Here is a 23265-nt window from a genome sequence, read left to right as displayed (position 1 = left end):
ATGGTTCTGAAGAGAACTGGATGTCCATTTTTAGGAACATGAATTTAAGTCTTTACCTCACACTACACATAAAAATTAACTTTAAGAATAATAAATTGGGGTGCCTGGGTGACTCAGTCGCTAAGTGTCTGCCTTTGGCTTGGGTCATGATCCCAGAGTCCTGGGATCGAACCCCTCATTGGACTCCCTATTTGGTGGGAAGCCTGCTTCTTCCTCTCTCACTCCCCCTACTTGTGTTCCCTCTCTCACTATGTCTCCCTCTGTCAAATAGATAAATAAAATCTTTTAAAAAAATGATGAATTGGCTCTTTCTTATCTTGAAAGATGGCGGGTGAAAAATCTGAGAAGCTGGATATTAAAGAGAAGAAACTTGAAGCCGAAAAGTGTGATGCTGGGGGCACCTGGATGGCTCAGTCATTAAATGACCAACTCTTGATTTTGGCTCAGGTCCTGATCTCGGGGTTGCGGGATGGAACCCTGCAGTGGGTTCTGCAATTAACAGCATGTCTGCTTAAGGATTCTCATGCTCCCTCTCCCTATACCCTCCCCACTCTCTCAAATAAATAAATAAATCTTAAAAAGAAGAAGAAGGAGGAGGAGGAGGAGGAGGAGGAGGAAAAGAAGAGAATGCTGGTGGCAAGGCTAAGAACTGTAACCTCCAGACCAAAGAGGGGGAAGTCCCATTGTAGCCAAAGCCCTGTCCTGGTCAAAGGAATTGGCCAGTATTCCTGGTCAGCTATGTATTCCAGAAAGGCCATGTACAAGAGGAAATATTCAGCAACTAAATCCATGGGTGATAAGAAAAAGAAGAAGAAGGTTGTTGCTACTGTCACAAAACCAGCTGGTGGTGACAAGAATGGTGGTCCCGGAGTGGTTAAACTTCACAAAATGCCTAGGTACTATCCTACTGAAAATGTGCTTCAAAAGTTGTTGAGCCATGGCAAAACAAAAAACAAACAAACAAACAAACAAAAAAACCCCTTTCAGTCAGGTTGCCTGGGTGACTCAGTTGCTTAAACATCTTGCCTTTGGCTCAGGTTATGATTTCAGGGTCCTGAGATCGAGTCCCATGTCAGGCTGTCTCCTCAGCAAGGGGTCTGTTTCTCCCTCTCCCTCTGTGCTCTCTCTTTCAAATAAATAAATAAAATCTTAATACAAAACAAACAAACAAAAAAACAACACCACCAACAACAAAAAAATCCTTTCAGTTAGCATGTGAGAAAATTTCGAACTAGGATCACTCCTGGCACCATTATCATTGTCCTCACTGGGCACCACAGAGGCAAGATGGTGGTTTTCCTGAAGCAACTGAGCAGTGACTTACTACTTGTGACTGGCCCTCTGGCCCTCAATTGAGTTATTCTGTGTAGAACACACCAGAAATCTGTCATTGCCACCTCTACCAAAACTGATATCAACTGTGTGAAAATCCCAAAACACCTTACTGATGCTTACTTAAGAAGAAGAAGCTGTGTAAAGCTGAAATCTTCCACATGGAGAAAGAGAAATGTGGGACTACAGAGCAGCTCAAGGTTGATCAGAAAGTGTGGACTCATAAATTCTGCCAAAAATCGAAGCTCTTTCTTAGCTTCTGGGCTACCTCCGCTCTGTGTTTTCTTTCACAAATGGAGTTTATGAATTAAATAACTGATCCATTTCAAAAAAGTAAATAAAATAAACAAAAAAAATTAGAATGGACAAATTGGACTTCATCAAAATTAAAAGTGTGCTTTATTTTATGGTCTTTTTAGAAAGTCAAAGAAGCAACAGACTGGGAAAAATATTTGCAAATCATGTATCTGATAAAGAACTTGTATCCAGAATATATAAATATGTCCTACAACTTAATTAAAAGAAGGCAAGTAACCCAACTAAAACATGGTCAAAATATTTTAATAGACATATTACCAAAGAAGATATATGAATAGACAATAAACAAATGAAAAGATGCTCAAAATCATTAGCCTGAGGGAAATGCAAATTAAAACTACAAAGAAATATCCTTTCACACCCACCAGGATTACTCTGCAATAAAAAAGAGACAAAAACCAGGGTTTGTAAGATTATGGAAAAACCGGATCCTTCATACACTATTAGTGGGAATGTAAAATGATGCAGCCTCCAAAAACAGTTTTGAGCAAAAATGCTTAAAAAGTTAAAGAAAAATGAAAATATAGGTCTATAAAAGATTTATACATGAATGTTCATAATATTGTCCCAAAATGGAAACAAGCAAATGTCCATGAGACTGGTGAATGCATAAACAAAATGCATATACTTTCAAGATGGAATACTTTTTGCGTAAACTGTTACAAAGTACTGATACATGGTATAAGATAGAAGAACTTCAAAAACATTATGCTGCATGAAAGAAACCAGATAAGAAAATATTACGTATTATATGATTCTCTTTTGGGGGGGGGATTTTATTTATTTATTTGGCAGAGAGAGAGGGACACAATGAGAGAGGGAACACAAGCAGGGGGAGTGAGAGAGGGAGAAGCAGGCTTTCCAGCAAACAGGGAGCCCCATGTAGGGCTTGATCCAGGACCCTGGGGGCAGACGCTTAACCACTGAGCCACCCAGGCACCCCTCTCCTGGTGACTTTTATCCCTGGGTCTTAGTTATTCAATTTGGGTTTTATTGTTACAAGCAAAAGTCGTTTAGGGGAATGTACCTCTTCTGAAACTCATTTTAAGGGCAAGAAAGATACCCATCTACATGGTGATCAGAGCACGCCGAGGCAGTCCCTAATAAAAGACTCCTTTAGCACTTCCAAAGTTCTTGCTACCAGATGCTCAGGGATCATCCCCCAAATAACTTGGCCTCATCTTTTGACATTTCTTACAATTCTGCACTTTGACCAGAAGCCTCAGTCATATTTATGGCAGCCAAGCTATTTTACCACAGTGAGGGGAAATTTTGGTGTATGACAAAGTTCCCTAGATCCAACAGAATGGATGCAAGTACTACATGGGAAGTAGACTTAGTCATCCCTAAGAGCCTGCGGTTCTAGGGAAGTTACAAGTACACTATTCATATTACTCAGTTCAGAGCGTCATACCCGTTTCTGTGGCGAGCAGGGCTAGCTGGCTACCCAATAGATATGCCTTACTTTCTGCTTTCACATACAACTGTGTAAACATGTAATGTGGGCTGTGGGAACCATCTTGTGACCATGAAGGAAAAGCCAAGGAAACCACAGAAAGGTTGAACAAGAACCTGATGTTGTTGAGCTACAGAATTGACTAACCCTGAAAACTTCCAACTCTAGATTCTTTCTTAAAATCAATCTTACTGTTTAAGCAACATGAATGGGTGTTTCGATTTGGTCTCTTGCTCTAGCCAGATGCATTCTAACTAACACAAATTCCTAAGCCATCTTAATATGCAGATCCTAGACTGAAGTCATAGACATCTCTTTTACCTCTCTCTGTTATTAGGTGGCAGGTGGTCAGCCTCTAGGTGGAACCCCATTGATTCCTGCCTCCTGGTATTTGCACCCGGCACTTCCTTGGCTTTCCCCAAGACTGAATCAGGGCTGGTCATTGTGACCACTGACATATGGTAGATGAGATGGTGTGCGACTTCTGATCCTGGGTCATACAAATACTGCAGCTTCTGTCTTGGCGTCTTGGTTTACTTACTCTGCAGGAAGCCAGCGCCATGTTGTGAGAACACTCAAATATCTCTGTGAAGAGGCCTATGTGGAGATCGGAGACCCCTCACCAATAGCCAACACCAACTTGCCAGGAACTGAGTAAGCAGGTCCTTCAGTTACAGTCAAGCCTTCAGATAGTTCTGACTGACCTGTCTTTATTTTATGAAAAACCATGAGCCAAAACAGCTGGCCAAGCCATTTTTGACTTTCTGACCAATAGAAACTATGAGAGATAACAAACACTTATTTTTATTTTAAGTCACTAGGTTTGGGTTAAGTTGTTATACAGAAATAGATAAGTAATACAGGGAAATAGTTCTCTCATGTTAGAACCCAGATTCTACTCCTCAGTACTTCATCACAACAGCTTTCCTTGCAAGTACTCAAACCCCCACTTAAAGATGTCCAAAATTTCACCCACAAATGACTCAAACTGGGGTTGTGCTTCCCTCTGTACCCAGCCTGTAAGTCCAGATGCTCCAAGTTGTTGTTTTTTTTAAAATTTTTTAAAAGATTTTATTTATTTATTTATTTGACACAGAGAGAGAGAGAGATCACAAGTAGGCAGAGAGGCAGGCAGGGGAAGCAGGCTCCCCACAGAACAGAGAGCCTGATGTGGGACTCGATCCCAGGACCCTGAAATCATGACCTGAGCTGAAGGCCGAGGCTTAACCCACTGAGCCACCCAGGCGCCCCTCCAAGTTATTTTTATTCTAAAAACAGTTATTACCCATTCTTCACCTCTTCCTTTTCTTCCTTTCCTTCTCTATCCTTTCTGTCTTCTAGTCTTTACTCTAAAAGTATCAAGATTTTTCAAAAACAGATCCTCGGACTATTAAATCACTCAGTGCAGGAGTTAGCAAACTACCTCCTACAGGCTAATTCTAACTATCTGCTATTTTTGTAAATAAAGGTTTGTGGGTTTTTTTTTAAAGATTTTATTTATTTATTTATTTATTTTGAGAGAGAGAAAGTGAGAGAGTGTGTGAACAGGAGGGGGAGAGAAAATCTGAAGCAGCCTCTGCACTGAGCACAGCGCCTGACTGGGGCTCGATCTCACCACTGAGAGATCATGAACCGAGCCAAAATCAGGAATTGGTCCGTCAACCAACTGAGCCACCTAGGTGTCCCTGTAAATAAAGTTTTATTGAGACATACCCATGCCAGTTTGTTTACATATGGTCTAGGTCTGCTTTTTCACTACAGAGCTAAGAAGTTGTAACAGAAACTATATAGCGTATGAAGCCTAAAATATTTACTGTTTGGCCCTTTATAGAAAAAGTTTGCAACCCAGACTTAAGGTTTCTAATATTTTATTGCATACCACTCTCCTCAAGTCTTCTGAAAACTAAGAGAGAGTACCAGTCACAAGCTATCTCATGAGGCATCATTCACCTTCACAATCTAGGAAGCCCGTTGCTCTCAGGTTCTCATCACCTGTACTGTGAACATCAGTACATTTCAGCCCAACTCACTTCAGTTTTTATGCTTTGTTGATGCTGGAGTTCTCAATCCACTGTGAAGTTGTGGGGTGGGGGAATGAGTCTAACTTCCTCCTCGCCTTTTCCCTCCCTCCCTTCCAGTAAGTATGGGTGAGATGGCAAAGACATCTTAACTCATTATTTATGAATTGAAAAACCATGCAGGGAGGTGGGAAAATTTTCTTCTGGAAGCAGACACACACACACACACACACACACACACACACACACACACACGCTACAGCAAACCAGGCTGAGCAATTTGGCATAGAGATGCCATACCCTGACCCATAATCACAGAGCACTTCTCAGCTCTGGCCCTCAAGGAGGAAGAGGAACAAGGGCAATTCCAGCTATTACAGGATCCTGGACAGCAAATGAAACACTCTGCTGTAAATTGTATATAATCACTGAGGAAGACTTTTATTTCTCCGTGGTTACAAATGGGACTTTTCCTTCCTCTTGTCTAGGAGGAAAGGAACAGGTTTAGATCAGTCTGGGGGAGTTTCATTTGGCCAAAATGACCAGAACTCTCTCTGGATCCTTACAAGGCTCTGGTCCTATATTCAGGACCTGGGTAAACAGAGCTTTATAGGTCCCTTTTCTTATGCCAAATTTCCCTTCTCCTGATGATACAGTTTCTGTCCTTAGGACCGAGCACATCAACTACAATGGTAGAAATTTTCAGATGCTTGGAAGTGGCAGAAACAGAATAGAAGCTCTTGCTCATTCTGTAGCATTTCTGAAGCTTTTCCCATATAGACTCTGCCCTCAGAGAGCTCATAATTATGTAGGGAAACCAATTATTTATAGGAAAATACTGAGTTACAGATGTCTGGACTTTTGAGAAGCATGAGGGGAAAGGATCATTACATACTACAGAAATTTTTATTGTGCTGTGGCAAGCTGGACAAGTTCCCTCCAGGTTGTTTTTATTTATTTATTTTTAAAATTTTATTTATTTATTTTTTAAAAGACTTTATTTATTTATTTGACAGAGAGCGATCACAAGTAGGCGGAGAGGCAAGCAGAGAGAGAGAGAAGAGGAAGCAGGCTCCCTGCCTAGCAGAGAGCCTGATGCGAGACTTCATCCCAGGACCCTGAGATCATGACCTAAGCTGAAGGCAGAGGCTTAATCCACTGAGCCACCCAGGTGCCCCCCTCCAGCTTGTTTTTAGAGATGAACTTTCCAGGGGTGATGGGTGATGTCCTACAGGGTGGTGATACTGGTAGCTGGAGATCGGAGTGCCCCTTAGTATTCCCACTTCTATACCAGGACCAGCCTTCCACATATTTTTCTCTCCTCTACATACTGGGTGAGATACCATGAAAGTGGAGAGAGTGGTAAACAGTCTTTTGGAATGGAGACAAGAATTGCATACACAAAGCTGTTAGAAAACGAGACAGAAGAAAATGACTTCTGAACTGTACAGAACAGAGAACAGGGAGTCCTCAGCTGGAGGAACATGGTTTGGAAGTCAGAGAAGATGGAGCTGAGCTGTGTGGGAGGGGGTTGGTGGGGCAGGGTTAGGCAGGGGGACAATAGTCCCCTCTCTCACAGACTGGAAGTCATTCAATCCATCATGACTAAGTCCTCACCACCTCCCTTGAGTCTTTCCTTTATGTCCCCTCTTTTCTCCATGTTGCATCTGATGCTATTTTCTGTATTTCATTCTGAGTTAACATCTACCTTTATTAGCTGATCTTTCTCAGTCATATAACTTTCTCAGTTATATATATTATGTATATAATAAGAGTATATTATATATACTCTTTGCCACCATTGTTCTATCTTTGTGATGTTCTTACTATGTATTTATTTCTCAATCTCTTTTTATTTCATATCTATCAATCAAATAATCTATTTCTCTATCCCTATTGATCTTCATTCACTTTAATTTTACTGTCCATTCTTCTTTGTGTCTAAATGGTTATCTACCTTAAGTCTTTCATCCTTAATATTGCCTTTTTAAATTCTTCATTTCCTTATTTTTCCAACACTATTTCCACCCAATAGTTTGCCTTTATAAGGCAACACTCCTCCTTTCCCCTATTTGTTCCCCTCTTATTAAATAATAATAAGTCAACACTTACATAGCTTTCCTTATGTGCCCGTCTTATGGGTTCAATCCCAGACAGTTGGTTCCTAGAATCTGAAGGAGTAACCCCTATGTTGTACTACATCTCAAGAAGGTCTCCAGTGCTCAACTTCCTTAAGTGTGAAATTGAACCTGCCAAGATGGTGGTGAATGCAGTCTCCATTATTGTTGGGGCTCCTCACCCCCTAGAATGGGCATTTTTGTTGTATGGAACACTTAAGAGAGAGCTCTTCTGGTCTTTAGTTCATCTTGCCAGAATTGATAAACTTCCTGTACCACACTTGGGCACAGGAGTCCTTTTCGAGGGTTTCAGCCCTGAAGCTCTGGGACCTGGGGCATGGGGTCAAGCATGCTGTCACCCCCTCTAAGGTCCCTCCTACTCTCAGAACCAGAAATCCCCTCAAAATTTGGGGGGAGTCTCCCTCTCTGCTCTGCTCTCTCTGCTCTCTCATCTTCAGCTCCCACTGCCCCCAAAGGGTCTCTTTTCTCTCCTCCCCCAACACAATCCCAATATTGAGTTCAGAACTCCTAAAACAGAAGTCAGGAAGGGCGGCTGTCCACGGGCAACTAGCTTTTAGTCTAGCTCCCGGAAACTGCTTAGGTTAAGAAACACAAATGTCTGCTATCTTCTTGGAACAAGGGACAGAAAATATGAGAGCAAGACATAGATTATTATCTCAATAAATTATCCTGCCATAAACCTCACTATCATGGATGAAGCGAGATCATAGACAGGAGGTGGCCTATGACCTATTCTGGTCTAGGTCTCCAAGCCTCTGAACCTCTTCGCTTGTTTCCACACTCAGTTTCTTCCCACATAATCATTCCTGCTCCTGTAGCTGGGGTACTCTGCTTGAAACACAGATTTATCCGTGAATTCTCTGTTCAGAAATATTCAAAAGGATATTGTCTGTTCTGGAATTAGATCATGACGATCATTGCATAACTTTGTGAATATACTAAAAACCACTGAGTTTTACACTGTAAAAGGGTGAGTTTTAGGGTATGTGAACTACAACTCAGTTAAAGAAAAGAAGAAGGATATTATCCCCTCCCCCCTTGGAGTTAAATGTCCAGTTTTCAAGGTGTCCCACTACAATATTTCATTTTCTCTCTATCCTTATGTCCCACTCCTGACCTCTCCTCCCCTCTCTCCACACTCGGTTTTCCTCCTCACCGCTGGCCATGTCATCTCTTCTGAAATTCTTTTCTCTTTCCATTCATAAATCTGTACCCCATACTTTCCTCAAGACCAGTTGAAGTTCCACGTCCTTGATGGAACTTTCTCTGACAACTTTAGCTTTTGATATCTTTAACTCTAAAACCTTCTCACATTACATATTCCTCCTGGAAATTTTAGCTGACTGAGAATATCCTTGAGTCAACTTTTTGTCTCTGTGACTTAGCATCCCACACAGTGCCTGGCATTGAGTTGGTACTTTCAAAAGTGAATGAATAAATAAATAAATGCATGTTACTAACCTCTAAATGGTTCAAACATGGCCGTATTATTTTTAAAAATAGATGATAAGGTCCCACAGGAAGGGCTATGTCTTTACCTGACATTTAGCCCTAGTTGAGAACAGGACACATGGTTGATCCTTCTGGTACTTAATTACCTGAAGGCTTGGCAGAGAAAGTTGCCCTTTCCCCACTCTATCGGTGATGGGCTGGAAAGGGAGGACATTGGACAGGCAGGGAGAGTCCCCAGGATGCTTGGCTGAATGGTGGTGGCGCCACCCTTAACCACAAATCGTTCATTGTCCACTGCCTTGGCATCTACAACTGCCTGTGGAAAGAGATGTAGCAATTTCCCCCTCGGGGCATATTTTTAAAATCAGTGGCTGAGAATGTTTGCCGAAAGTGGGGTCAGACAACTCTGAGTTGCCCGGTGGATGGGATGGGTGCTGCCTGAGAGGAGATACAGTGGTTGGTCCTGGAAGAAGCATCCAGGCCAAAGGAAAGGGATGGCTTGCCCAAAACAGATCACAGCTTCCATGGAGATACAACTGTCTAGTTAGGCAGTATTTTCCCAGCCTGAAGGTTTAGACAGGGTCTGGGTCAGCCAGAGGGCTATGGGCCTTCCCTTCATTCAATGGAAAAACTGAAAGTTTCATCAAGTGCTTTTATGTGCCAAGTACTCTGCTAGGCATTAGGGATTAAAATGTGGACAGAATGTATTTTCTGCCCTCCAGAAGCTTATATACAAGTGGGAGAAGACAGGCAAGTAAACAGGTAAACATATCAGTAGGTAAATATATTAGTGTGGTAGGTGCAGTGATGGAGGTAGAGGGATAGGGAGTCTAAGGAGAGTTTGAAGAAGTAGCATCCAGGTTGATACCTGGTAATGAACTGAAAGTAGCCAGACAAAGGAGAGAAACATTCCCAACAGACAACAGATTGTGGAGTACTCGAGAGATAAAAGAAAATGCCATGTCCCCAGGTTTGTAGGTAGTTCAGTTGTCTAAAGCAGGGGTCACCACATAACGGCCTATGGCCAAATTCAGCCAGATGCTTGTTTTTGTCATTAAAGTTTTATTTGCAAATAATTCTACCTATTGATTTACAAACTATCTATGGCTGCAGAGTTAAGTAGTTGCAACAGAGAACATATGGCCCTCAAAACCTAAAATGTTTACTGTGCTGGTCTAGAGAATATAGTTAGGGGGAGAAATTAGAGTGGCAAGAAAGGAGAGTAGAGAGATGATCAGGAGGCATACTATTAAAAGCCTTGGAACAGGCTAAGGATTCACTATTTTAAAAGCATTGAGGGAGTAATTGATGTTAGAAGCAGAAATACACAAAAATATTTGAATTTTAGGTAATTGGAGTGGGATGAAGAAAAAAGCAGGAGGCAAAACTAGAATTAGGGAGACCCTTTCTGGGGGAGATGGTATATAGATAAAAAATGATGCCCCAGAGGGATCTAAGTGGCTCAGTCAGTTAAGCATTTGACTCTATTTTTTTTTTAATGATTTTTAAAATTTATTTGAGAGAGTGAGTGAATGGAAGAGAGAGCATGAGCAGGGCAAAGACAATGAGCAGGGAGCTTGATGTTGCATTTGACCCCAGCACTCCGGGATCATGACCTGAGCTGAAGACAGACACTTAACCAACGGAGTCACCCTAGTGCCCTTAAGTGTCCAACTTTTGATTTCAGCTCAGGTCTTCATCTCAGGGTCATGAGTTCAAGCACTTTGTCAGGGTCTGGACTCAGTGGGGGGTCTGCTTGAGAGTCCCTTCTTCTAGCTCTCCCCCCTGCTTATCTCTCTCTCTCAAATAAATAAATAAATCTAGAAAGAAAGAAAGAGAGAAAGAGAGAAAGAAAGAAAGAAAGAAAGAAAGAAAGAAAGAAAGAAAGAAAATAAATCCTGGACTATGAAGACTCTAACAGAATGAAGAGAAATATTTGAGATTTGAAAGAAGTAAGGAGGATTTGGTGATTGTTTACATGTGGGTGTATGGGAAAGGGCTGGGTCATGAGGCAAAATTTCCATTTAGAATCTTTCTCAGGTGAGGAAGAAGCAGTCATGATCCAGTAGTCCTTGGTACAATTTGACTTCTTATTTACTTGAATTCATCAGACAAATTTCTCATCTCAGGATATTTACTTGTTTATTTATTTGCTTGATTGTTTTCATAGTCTATTTAGGCTTAATATTACCACTTCAGTGAAATACAAAAACCTGAACAGCATATAAATCCTTTACCCCTCCCTTTATTTTGTAGCTGTTAGGTAGTTCTATCTACATACATCGAAATCCTCATTAGACAATGTTACTTGTTTTTTGTTTGTTTTCAACTGTCCAGTATATTTTAAAGAACTCAAGAGATGAACAGTCTATTATATTTACTCAAGACATTTACCATTTTGGTTATTCTTCCTTCACTCTTGATATTCCAAATTTCTTCCTAAAAGTCATTTTCCTAATTTCTGAAGAACTTCCTTTAACAATACTTTCAAATCAGGTCTGCTAACCACAAATTCTCTTAGTCTTCCTTCATCAAAAAATGTTTTCACTTCACCTTCGTTCTTGAATATATTTTCACTGGGTACAGATTTCTGAGTTAACAATCTTTTTAGTGCCTAAAAAATATTTTTCCACTTCCTTCTGGCATCTACAATTTCTGAAACGAAATCTGCTGTCATTCAAGTTAGCATTCTCTGTAAGTAATGCATTGGTTTTCTCTGGTTGCTTTCAAGGCTTTTTTCTTTGTCTTTAGTTTTCAGTAGTTTGATTCTGATGAGTTTGGGTGCAAGTTTCATTGAATTAGCCTGTTTGGGATTTACTGAACTTCTTGAATTTTTAGGTTTCTATCATTCACTAAATTTGGGTAGTTTTCAGCCAATATTTTTTCACATGTTGTTTCAGCACTACATTCATTCTCCTTTTGGGACTCCAAAGGTATGAATGTTAGACTTTTTGGTACCTTCCCACAGGCCCCTGCAGCTCAGCTTATTTTTTTGCCAAACTTTTCTCTCTCTGTTGTTTAGCCTGAAGAATTTCTATTGAGTTATCTTCAAGTTCACTGATTCTTCTTTTTGCCATCTCCATTCTATTTCTGACCCTACCCAGTGATTTTAGAGATAATCATTTTATAGTTCTTAAATTTTCATGAGAATCTTCTTTATATCTATGTTTTTGCTAAGAATTTCTACTTTTTATTCATTTCAAGGGAGTTTGTCCTTAGTTCATAAAGCATTTTTATAATAGCTATTTTTTAAGTCTTTGTTGTATAATCTTGACATCTGTGTAATCTCAGAATTGGCATTTGTTTTTTATCTTTTGGGAGTTAAGATTTTTCTTGTCATATGTATGACAAATACTTCTAGATTGACTCTAGGACATTTACAATATTATGTTATAAAATCGTGGGTCTTTTTTAAACCCTATAGAGAATGTTGATATGTTTCTCTTAACTGGCAATCAATCCAATTTCTTTCAGGCCCAAAATTCAAAACAAACTTTTGTGAATTATGGCTTCAGTGTAAGTTCCATTTTCAAAGTCTTTGTAGTGCTATTTGAATTTTTCTCACATGTGTGCTGGTCAGTGAACTGTCCAGAATTTGGGTAGTGGTCTACCTTGTAATTCAATTATCAAAGTTTTTAGTATGATGTTTAGGATCAGATCCATGTTGACACATCTCTGGAGTAATCCCAGGAGTTCATAAACAACTTTATGGGGTATTAAAGCCCTCACTTTTCATGACTTTCCTGTGTCTCCTCTTTTTTATCTTCTAGTCAGAAGTCTGGGCCTTTTGTTTCTCCCTTCAACTGCATACTTCCTGCAACTGTTGAATTAAAAAAAATTTTTTTTTCTTTGTCTGGCTCATTACTATTAATTGTACAGGTCTTTGCTTAAATGTCATTTCCTCCTAAAAGCTTTCCCATATTTGTATATCAGTTATGATCTTCTTATTATTTCCCCATAGGAATCATCATAATTTATAATTACACATGCATTTACTTCTGATTTATTATATCTCTCATACTAGGGAGAAGATAATCATATCTGTCTTTTCACCATTATATAATATTTCTAGTATTTAAAATAGTGTAATAAATATTTAGTGGATAATTTTATTCTTCCTTCTGTCTATCTATCCTCAAAAAGAAATAAGATTTTCATATTCAGATATGGCCTTGGCTCATAAGAATCAAATTAAATCTTTTTTATTTAAATTAAATTTTTTGTAACTTTATAATTTGTAAAGCATTCTCATATCTCATTTTTCTTTCTTGTCTGATTCTATGAAGTTGAGAGAGAAAAAGGTATTAATTGTACTTTATAGGCAAGTAAACTGAGAGTAAAAAAGATAAGCAACTTAACTTTCATCTCAAGGAACTGAAAAAAGGAAGAAATTAAGCTCAAAGTTAGTAGAAGGAAGGCATTAACAAATATCAGAACAGCAATAAAGGAGATAGATACTATCTATCTACTACTATCTAGTAGTAGATATCTATCTATCTACTACTAAAGTACTATCTACTACAAAAAGACAATAGGAAATGCCAATAAACTAAGAGATAGTCTTTTTTTTTTTAATAGGCTCCATGCCCAGCATGGAGACCAATGTGGGCCCAAACTTATGACCCTGCCATCAAGACCTGAGGTGAAATTAAGAGTCAGATGCTTAACAGACTAAATCACACAGGTGCTCCAACATAGTCTTCTTAAAAAGATAAACAAACAAAAAACCTTTAGTTAGATCTATGAAGAAAAAAAAAGAGGACTCAAATAAATAAAATTAAAAATGAAAGAGGAAACATTATAACTGATACCACAAAAAATACAAAGGATCACAAGAGATTACTAAGAAAAATTTTATGCCAAAAAATTGGACAACCTAGGAGAAATGGATACGTTCCTAAAAAGATACAAGATACTAAGACTGAATCTTGAAGAAATGGAAAAGCTGAACAGACCAATTACTAGTAAGGACATTGAATCAGTAACAAAACAAAATATCCCAACAAAGAAAAGTCCAGGATTAGATGGCTTTACTGCCGAATTACACCAAACATTCCAAGAAGAATTAACACCAATCCATCTCAAATTCTTCCAAAAAGAGAAGAGGAGGGAACACTTCCAGACTAATTTTATAAGGCCAGCATAACCCCAATACCAAATAAGACAAGGACAAGAAAAGAAAATTAGAAGATAACATTCTTGATGAAAATAAATGCAAGAATCTTTAACAAAATATTAGCAAACCAAATTCAATAATACACTAAAAAGATCATACATCATGATAAAGTTAGATTTATTGCTGGGATGAGATGATTTAACATCTAAAAATCAATGTTATATTAACAAAATAAAGGATAAAAATTATATGATTATCTCTATAAATGCAACAAAGAAAGGCATTTGACAAAATTCAATATCCATTTATTATTAAAAGCTCACAACAAACCAGGTTTATAGGAAATGCCGCACAAGAGAATAAAGGCCATACATTATGAGTCCACAGTTAACATTATGCTCAATGGTGAAAAGCTGAGAGCTTTTCCTTTAAGACCAGGGACAAGACTGGATGCCCACTATCCCCACTTTTATTCAACATAGTACTGGAAGTCCTAGCCAGAGCAATTAGGCAAGACAAAGCAACAAAATACAACTAGATTGGAAAGTAAGAAATAAAACTGTCTGCATTTGATGATAACAAGGTATGACATAGACAACCTAAAGACTTCACACATACCCACAGAAAACTGTTAGAATTAATAAATTCAGTAAAGTTGTAGGATAAAAAGATCAATATATATAAAAATTCAGTTTCATTTCTATACACTAACCATGAACTATCAGAAAGAGAAATTAAGAAAAGAATCCCAGTTACAATTGCATCAAAAAGAAAAAAGACCTAGGAATAAGTCTAACCGAAGAGGTGAATGATCACTACACTGAAAACTATAAGATACTGATGAAAGAAATTAAAGAAAAAAATAAATGAAAAGATATTCCCATGCTTATGGATTTGGATTGTTAAAATATCCATACCACCATCTTTGGTTAGGTTTATTCCTAGGTATACTGTACTCTGAAAACTACAAAACACTGATGAAAGAAATTAAAGATGACATAAAGAAATGGAAAGACATTCCATACTCAGGGATTGGAATGACAAATATTGTTAAAATGTCTATACTATAAAAAAATCTATACATTTAATACAATCCCTATCAAAATACTGACAGCATTTTTCATAGAACTGGAACAAACAATCCCAAATTTGTATGGAACCATAGAAGACCCTGAATAGCCAAAGTAACCTTGAAAAAAGAACAGTAAAGCTAGAGGCATCACAATTCTGGGCTTCAAGTTATATTACAAAGCTGTAGTGATCAAAACAGACACCCATATCAATAGAACAGAATAGAAAACCCAGAAATGAACCTACAACTATATGGTCAACTAATTTTCATCAAAGGAGGCAAGAATATGCAATGGGAAAAAGACAGTCTCTTCAACAAGGAGTGCTAGGAAAACTGGACAGCTACATGCAAAAGAATGAAATGGGACCACTTCCTTATACCATATACAAAAATGAATTCAAAATGGATGAAAGACCTAAATGTGAGACAGGAAAACACTAAAATTCTAGAGAAGACCATTTTAGAAAGAAATATGTATTTTTTCTATTCCATGTGATTGAAAAAAATAAGTTAATTCATCTATGACTGGCAGAATGGGCAATCATGACAATTAGAATGTGTTTCAATTTTATTTCAAAAGCTAATCTAAGACATATTTTTAGATAAGAAAAAAGTCTTTGAAACACTTGTGTGTTTTGGGGCAAAAAGCACAGTAAAACTTAACATATGTATAAATTATGGGTTTTGTAAGTTTGTAACTACTTAATTTTTACAGAGCTGTAACTCTATCTAGGCATATACTTAGGTGAATATACTAATTGTTTGCTCCCATCAAGAATTAGCTTTGTATATAAATGTGTACATTAAGTGTTATTCTACAAATTCATTGAGAACATTTCATTAATTATTGGATCTATCACAAGCCCCTTACAGAATGTCTCATACACATTGGAAGTGAAATGTCTGCAGTTTTGAATTAAATTTTTTTTTAAAGATTTTATTTATTTATTTGACAGAGAGAGATCACAAGTAGACAGAGAGGCAGGCAGAGAGAGAGGGAAGCAGGCTCCCTGCTGAGCAAAGAGCCCGATGCGGGACTTGATCCCAGGACCCCGAGATCATGACCTGAGCTGAAGGCAGCGGCTTAACCCACTGAGCCACCCAGGCGCCCCCTGAATTAAATTTTTGACAAATTAAAAAAGAAAATTCTAGAGAAGAACACAGGCAGTAATCTCTTTGACATTGGCCATAGCAGCTTCTTTCTGGATAAGTCTCCCGAGGCAAGGGAAACAAAAGCAAAAATAAACTATTAGGACTTCATCAAAATAAAAAGCTTCATCAGTGCTTTGGTGGCTCAGTTGGTTTAGCATCTGCCTTTGGCTTGGGTCCTGGTCCCAGGATCCTGGGATTGAGCCCACATCAGGCTCTATGCTCAGTCAGAAGCCCGCTTCTCCCTTTCCCTCTGCCTGCCACTCCCCCTGCTTGTGTTCTCTCTATCTCTGTCAAATTAATAAGTAAATAAAATCTTAAAAAAGAAAAAAAGCTTCTGCACAGCAAAGAAGTAACTAACAAAACTAAAAGGCAACCTATGGAATGGGAGAAGATACTTGCAAATGACATATCTGATAAAGGGTTAGTATCCAAAATCTATAAATAAATTATAAAACTCAACACTAAAAAACAAATAATCCAATTAAAAAATGGTCAGAAGACATGAACACACATTTTTCCAAAGAAGATATCTAGAAAGCCAACAGACACATGAAAAGATGCTCACCATCATTCATGATCAGGGAAATACAAATCAAAACTACAATGAGATATCACCTCACAGCTGTCAGAATGGCTAAAATCAACAACACAAGAAACAACAGATGTTGGTGAGAATGTGGGGAAAGGGGAACCCTCCTACACAGTTGGTGGGAATGAAAACTCATGCAGCCACTGTGGAAAACAGTATGGGGGTTCCTCATAAAAAAGATTTTTTTAAAAAATGTCCTTAAAAAAAAAGACCTACACTATGACCCAGCAATTGCACTACTAGGTATTTACCCAAAGAATACAAAAATACTTGGGGCACCTGGATGGCTCAGTTGGTTAAGCATCCAACTTTTTATTTTGGCTCAAGTCATGATCTCAGGGTCCCAGGATTGAGCCTACATCAGGCTTCATGTTCAGCAGGGATTCTGCTTGAGGATTCTCTCTCCCTCTTCCTTTGCCACTTTTCCCACTCATGATCTCTCTCTCAAATAAATAAAAATAAATCTTAAAAAAAAAAAGAATACAGTGGTGCCTGGGTGGCTCAGTGGGTTAAAGCCTCTGCCTTCAGCTCAGGTCATGATCCAAGGGTCCTGGGATCAAGCCCCGCATCAGGCTCTCTGCTCAGTGGGGAGCCTGCTTCCCCCTCTCTCTCTCCCTGCCTCTCTGCCTACTTGTGATCTCTGTCTGTCAAATAAATAAATAGAATCTTTAAAAAAAAGAATACAAAAATACTAATTAAAGAGATACATGCACCCTGATATTTGAAGAAACATAATTAACAATAGCCAAATTATGGAAAGAGCCCAAATGTCCAAATATATATATATACTATTGAGCCATAAAAAGAATGAAATACCTTGCCATTTACAACAACATAGATGGAGCTAGAGAGTACTATGCTAAACAAAATAAGTCAGTTAAAGAAAAATACCACATAGTATCACACATGTATGGAATTGAAGAAGTGAAACAATCATAGGGATAAAAAGAGAGAGAGGCAAGCCAAGAAACAATTTCTTAACTATGGAGAATAAGTGGATGGTTATTTGAGAGAAGGTGTGTGGGGGATGGGTTAAATGGGTGATGGGAGTTAAGGAGTTCATTTTTGATAAGCACTGGGTGTTTTATTGAAATGTTGAATCACTAAATTATATACCTGAAACTTATATTACATTGTGTACTAAGTGGAACGTAAATAAAAGCTTAAAAAATAAAATACCCACACTACTCAAAGCAATCTATAGATTCAATTCAATCCCTATAAAAATTCCAATGTCAATTTTTACAGAAAAAGAAATAATAATCCTTTTACAGAAAAAGAAATAATAATCTTAAAATTCGTGTGGAACTACAAAAGTCTCTGAATGGCAGAAGCCATCTTGAAAAAGAACAAAGCTGGAAGCATCATGCTTCTTGATTTCATACTATACTACAAAGTTATAATAATCAAAATAGTATGGTATTGGCATAAAAACAGACCTAGATCAATAGAACAAAAGAGAGCACAGATATAAACCCACACTTACATGGTCAATTAATTTATGACAAAGAGCCAAAAATAGGCAAAGGGGCAGGGATAGATCTTCAATATATGGTGTTGGAAAAACTGGATAGCCACATGCAAAAGAAAGAAACTGGATCACTATCTTACACCATACACAAAATTCCACTCAAAGTGGATTAAAAACTTGACACCCGAAACCATAAAACGTCTAGAAGAAAGCATATTTACTTTGCATTGGTCATGGCCAATAATTTGGGGAGGGGGAGGATTGACACCAAAAGACAGACAACAAAGCCAAAAATAAAGAAGTGGAACTACATCAAGCTAAAAAAACTTCTGCACAGCAAAGAATGCCATCAACAAAATGAAAAGTCAACCTACGGAATGGGAGAATATATTTGCAAATCATGTATCTGATAAGGGCTTAATATCCAAAATAAGTGAAGAATGCAAAAAATTCAACAGAAATGATTAAATATGGGCAGGAACTAAATAGGACTTTTCCCAAGAAGACATACAAATAGCCAACAGGTATATGAAAAGATGCTTAATATTACCAATTATCAGGGAAATGCAAATCAGAACCACAATGAGATATCACCTCGGACTTGTTTGAATGGCTATTGTCAAATAGACAAGAGATAACAAGTATTGGAGAGGCTGCAGAGAAAAGGAAACTCTTGTGCAGTGTTGGTAGGAATGTAAATTGGGCAGCCACTATGGAAAACAATATGGAGGTTCCTCAAAAACTTTTTAGAACTATGATAGGATCCAGCAATTCCACTTCTGGGTATATATTTATCTGAAGGAAATGAAATCAATGTCTTGAAGAGCTATCTGCACCCCTATGTTCATTGCAGCATTACTTATAATAGCCCATACTTGAAAACAGCCTAAGTGTCCACTGACAATGAACAGATAAAGAAAACGTGATGTGTGTGTGTGTGTGCGCGCGTAATGAAATAGTATTCAGTCATAAAAAGAAGATCCCAGGAGCCCCTGGGCAACTCAGTCATTAAGTGTCTGCCTTTGGCTCGGTTCAAGATCCCAGGGTCCTGGGATTGAGTCCCACATGGAAATCCCTGCTCAGTGGGAAGCCTGCTTCTCCCTCTCCCTCTGCTGCTCCCCTGCTTGTGTTCCCTCTCTTGCTGTGTCTCTATCTGCAAATAAAGAAATAAGACCTTTAAAAAAATTTTTTTAAAAAAGGAGACCTGTAATTTGAGACAACAGTATAGACTTCCAAAGTATTATGCTAAGTGAAATAAGTCAGAGAAAGATAAATACTGTATGATCTCACTTACATGTGCAATTAAAAAAAAATCGACTCATGGAAACTGAGAACAGATTTGATAGTTGCCAGAGATGAGGGTGTTGGGGAGGGAAATGGGTGAAGGTGATTAAAAGGTACAAACCTGTAGTTACAAGATAAGCAAGTTTGGGGATATAACATACAGCATGGTTGCTGTAGTTAACAATACTGCATTTATATTTGAAAGTTGCTAAGAGAGTAGATCTTAATAATTCTCATCATAAGAAAAAATATTTGTAACTACGTGAAGTAACGGATGTTAACTAAACTTATGGTATCTATTTCACAATATATATGTATATCAAAATATTATGTTGCAGTGTAATATGTCAATTATATGTCAATAAAACTGATGGAAAAAAAGACAAGAGATAACAAATGCTGGTGAGGATGTGGGGGTAAAGGGAACCCTGTCCATGGTTGGTGGGAATGTAAACTGGTACAGTCACTATGGGAAAAAGCATGTAGGTTCCTCAAAAATTAAAAATAGAACTATCATATGATCCAGCAATCTCACTTCTGGTTATATATCCAAAGGAAATGAAAACAGGAGATTGAAGAGTTATTTGCATTCTCACGTTTGTTGCAGCATTATTCACAATAGCCAAGATATGGAAACAACATAAATGTCTGTCAACAGATGAATAAAGAAGATGTATGTCTGTATAAACACACACAAACACCCCTAATTCAGTGATGAGAAAGAAGAAAATCGTGTCAACTTACAACAACACGGCTAGAACTTAAGGGCATTATACTATGTAAAATAAGTTGAACAAAGAAAGACAAATACTGCATGGCATTGCTTATCTGTAGACTCTTAAAAAAAAGTTAGACTCTGGGGAGGTGGAAGAAATAAGGAGAGGTTGGTAAGAAGGATACAAACTTCCAGCTATAAGGTGCATAAAATCTATGGCTCTAATGTGAACACGGTGAGTATGGTTGATAACACTGTGTTATATAATTGAAATTTGCTAGGAGAGAACTTAAATGTTATCAGTAAAATAATAATAATTGAATGATCTGATAAGCATATATAATAAATATATCTCAAATGATTAGTCATAGAAAGAATATAAAACATAAGAAAAGAACAAGACACTATGACAAAATACCAGGCAGATTTACAAAGAATTTTTATAAATTAAAATAATGTAGAATTTATGTCATCCTCAACACTGAAACATATGTGGTCCTCAGCACTGAAGTTAAATGAAATCGAAACAAATAGTAAGTTACATACAAATTAAGAGGAAAGAGTGAACAGATAACAGATAAGAAGTATTGACTTGGAATGCAGCATAGGTGGAAAATAGTAAATAAAGTTTTAGAGATGGAGAAATTCTGATAAGGGAATGATGTCTTCATTTAACTAAGGAGGTTGTGCCAACAAAAGAACATTGGCAAACATTAAATGGGGACTGTGTGCCATGTGTGTTCCATGGCTAAACTCTTAAGTTAGAGTTATCAGAAAATCCATAAACAGGTAAATATTTTTGTTGATGACTTGGCCGAATTTCTCTTGGCCTTTTGCTGTTTTATAGGAACAAACCCTGTGTTCTCAATTTGAAAGACTCTTCCTTCCTTTGAGGATAAGTTTCCTTCTTTCTGAAGTAAAGTAATTTCCTTGAGATGATCTTTTAGAGAGTTCTTCTAGCTGAAACCCCTTTTAATGACTTAAATGTGTTTATGTAGACATATGGCTTGAATGATAGTTTAGTTAGGTATAAAACTTTTCGTTGACAGTTATTTTCTCTGACACTGATCATTTTCTGGCATCTGTTATTGCTACTGAGAAGACTGCTCTTTTCGAAATTGTAATTCAAAATGCTTTTGCTTGGTTTTTATTAAAAAAGCTAAAATACGTTAAGACTTTTATCTTCATTTTGGGTGTCCTGCAGTTTTACCATGAAGAGCCTGGGCGTAGGTTTATTTTTGCTTTCCTGTTCAGATCTTAGATATATCTTAGAGTGATAAATTATATTACACTAAAATTGAAAATTGTGAAAAATAAAATATAATAGAAAATTGAAAAGAAAACTATAAACTACAGAAAAAGATGTACAAGAATAAGTTATCAAGGTTTAATGTTCAGACAATAAAAAGAATGTCTATAAATCAATATAAAAAAGACAACCCAATAGGGGTGCCTGGGTGGCTCAGTCAGTTAAACATCTGCCTTTGACTCAGGTCATGATCCCAGGGTCCTGCGAATGAGCCCTGCACCAGGCTTCCTGCTTAGTGGAGAGCCTGCTTCTCTCTTTTCCTTCATTGCTCCCCCTGTTTGTGTGCTCTGTCTCTGTCTCTCTATGTCAAATAAATAAAATTTAAAAAGAGGACAAGAAAAAGACAACTCAATAGAAAAAATAGAAAGGATCCACACGGACAACTCAAAAAAACAAAAATAAAAACTGACACATCATCACCAGTAACCACAGAAACGTAAAGCAAAAGAGCAATGAGATGATATTTCATACTTATCAAAACAGGAAAAATGTACATTTCTGAAAATTTGTGCCTAGTCTATAAGAGATATGGAGAAAAGGGGGTGTTCACATACTGAAAACAGAAGGGGAATTTAGTACAACCACTTTGGAGTAATATTTGAAACTATCAATTTGAAGATGTCAAGATTCTGTAATGCAGCAGTTGCATGCAGAGATCTATACTCTGGAGAAACTAGCATATATGCACAATGATCCTGTGTAAGGATGTGGTTACCACAGCACAGAACAAAGTGGCACAAGTGTGAAAATAACCTCCCATTGTCCATCAGTAACCTGGGTTTCAAGCATATAATTCAGAGTATTCAAAAATAATATAGCAGCTAAAATTAGTGAACCAGCTCTATGTATGTTAACAAGATTAAATCTCAAAAACATGATGTTGAAATTTTAAAAAGCAAGGTGTTGAATGACATGTAGAAAACAAAGCTTCAATATGACCCTTGGCACATTTCAATATGACACATTTATAGCTACACTGTATAGATATGGCTACACTATATAGCTATGCATTAAAACTATAAATAAACCCATAAGAGTGAAAAACAACATCAAGAAAGTGGTAACTGTTTTCAACTCTTTGAGGAACCTCCATGCTGTTTTCCAGAGTGGCCGCACCAGCTTGCATTCCCACCAACAGTGTAGGGGGGAGGTTATATGCTATGATGAGTGCTGTGAATTGTGTAAAACTGGTGAATCACAGACCTGTACCCTTGAAACAAATAACACATTATATGGTAATTTAAAAAAAAAAGAGAGTGGTAACTGCTGAGGAGAGAGTGACACATTAAGAGCAAAAATATTGTCAGTTCTTCTCCCCATCCTGTGTCCATGCTCTTCAGAGTGTGACTTCTGTAGCCCTTCTCATCATCATGGGGAGTCTACTACCTCACTCCTCGAGTAGGGGCTAGCTTCATGACCTGCTTCTTCCACAGAACATGGTGGAAGTGTTAGCATGTCAGCTCTGAGTCTAGAACTCCAGAGTTAGTGCATGATTCCACTCTCTCCTTGCTAACTCTGTGAATGCTATGCAAATAATTCTGGACCAGCCTCCTGGAGGATGAGACCCAGGGAAGGAAAGTCCAGTTGTCCCAGCTGAGGTTCTTCTATTCCAGCCTACAGCAACCAGCACTCAAGCATGTGAGAGAGCCTTGTCACATTCATCAGAACTGCTTATCTCACTGACTGAAGTAGGTGTGAAGACCTGCTCATGAATGAGCACAGGTAGGACCAGAAGAACTACAGAGGTGAACCATAGAGTCATGAATAATAAAGTCTTCCTGTACATAAACAATGAATTCTGGAACACTGGAAGGAAATTTTTTTAAAAAATTAAATAAATAAA

At 37.8% G+C, this 23265-nt stretch overlaps 1 pseudogene; it reads left to right on the top strand.

The window, feature by feature from the left end:
* The first annotated feature begins 324 nt into the window (after nucleotides 1-324).
* On the top strand, nucleotides 325-5989 carry LOC123946469 (annotated as a pseudogene).
* Nucleotides 5990-23265: the final 17276 nt, after the last annotated feature.

This window comes from Meles meles, chromosome 7 (genome assembly GCF_922984935.1).
Source record: "Meles meles chromosome 7, mMelMel3.1 paternal haplotype, whole genome shotgun sequence".
NCBI lineage: Eukaryota > Metazoa > Chordata > Mammalia > Carnivora > Mustelidae > Meles > Meles meles.
The sequence above is the reverse complement of the archived record's forward strand: the minus strand, read 5'-3'. Positions and strand labels throughout refer to the sequence as shown.